The sequence below is a fragment of the Coturnix japonica genome, unplaced genomic scaffold (genome assembly GCF_001577835.2).
Source record: "Coturnix japonica isolate 7356 unplaced genomic scaffold, Coturnix japonica 2.1 chrUnrandom451, whole genome shotgun sequence".
Classification (NCBI taxonomy): Eukaryota; Metazoa; Chordata; class Aves; order Galliformes; family Phasianidae; genus Coturnix; species Coturnix japonica.
The window spans coordinates 20434-22233 of record NW_015439870.1 but is presented as its reverse complement, the minus strand read 5'-3'; positions in this window follow the sequence as shown (position 1 = coordinate 22233).

Sequence of the window (1800 nt, the reverse complement as noted above, 5' to 3'; positions counted from 1 at the left end):
CGCCCCCCTGACCCCTGTGCCCCCCATAGAGCTGTGCCGTGCCCAGGCCGCCCCTTCATTCCGGCCCTATTACTTCGCCCACCGCGTGAACGGCTCCTTCCTCTGCGTCACCCGCTGCAGCCCCGGCTTCCCCGGCACCATCGACTGCAACAGCGGGGTCTGCAGGGTGACCCCACAAGGACCGCAGTGCTTGTGAGTGATGGAGGACCCAAAATCATCCTTTTTCAACCCAAATTCGACCCCAAAAAGCAAAGAGATGAGCACAAATCCCAAGAGATGAACACAAATCCCATCCACTGAGCCCCAAACCCCAAGAGATGAACACAAACCCCAAGAGATGAACACAAATCCCAAGAGATGAACCCAAATCCACCCCAAAATGCAAAGAGATGAACCCAAACCCCAAGAGATGACCCCAAATCCCATCCACTGAGCCCCAAACCCCAATAGATGGCCCCAAATCCCATCCCTTCAGCCCAAATCCCAATAGATGAACCCAAATCCCAATAGATGAACCCATATCCCAATAGATGAACCCAAATCCCAATAGATGAACCCAAACCCCTATAGATGACCCCAAATCCCATCCCTTCAGCCCAAATCCCAATAGATGAACCCAAATCCACCCCAAAATCCAAAGTGTTGACCCGAAATCCCATCCCTTCAGCCCCAAACCCAAGAGATGACCCCATATCCCAATAGATGAACCCAAATCCACCCCAAAACGCAAAGAGATGACCCTAAATCCCAATAGATGACCCCAAATCCCAATAGATGACCCTAAATCCCAATAGATGACCCCAAATCCCAATAGATGAACCCAAACCCCAATAGATGACCCCAAATCCACCCCAAAACACAAAGAGATGAGCATAAATCCCAATAGATGAACCCAAATCCCAATAGATGACCCCAAATCCACCCCAAAACGCAAAGAGATGAGCACAAATCCCAAGAGATGAACCCAAATCCCAATAGATGACCCCAAACCCCAATAGATGACCCCAAATCCCAATAGATGAACCCAAATCCACCCCAAAACGCAAAGAGATGAGCATAAATCCCAAGAGATGAACCCAAATCCCATCCACTGAGCCCCAAACCCCAATAGATGAATCCAAATCCACCCCAAAATCCAAAGTGTTGACCCCAAATCCCATCCCTTCAGCCCCAAATCCCAATAGATGACCCCAAATCCCCAATAGATGAACCCAAATCCCAATAGATGACCCCAAATCCACCCCAAAACACAAAGAGATGACCCTAAACCCCATGAGATGAACCCAAGCCCCAATAGATGAACCCAAATCCCAATAGATGACCCCAAATCCCAATAGATGACCCCAAATCCCAATAGATGAACCCAAATCCCAATAGATGACCCCAAATCCACCCCAAAAAGCAAAGAGATGAGCACAAATCCCAATAGGTGGCCCCAAATCCCAAGAGATGACCCCAAATCCCAATAGATGACCCCAAATCCCAATAGATGAACCCATATCCCAATAGATGACCCCAAATCCCAATAGATGACCCCAAATCCCAATAGATGAACCCAAATCCACCCCAAAAAGCAAAGAGATGACCCCAAATCCCAATAGATGAACCCTAAATCCCAATAGATGAACCCTAAATCCCAATAGATGACCCCAAATCCCAATAGATGACCCCAAATCCCAATAGATGAACCCAAACCCCAATAGATGAACCCAAATCCCAATAGATGACCTTAAATCCCAATAGATGAACCCAAATCCCAATAGATGACCCTAAATCCCAACCCTTGACCCCAAATCCCAC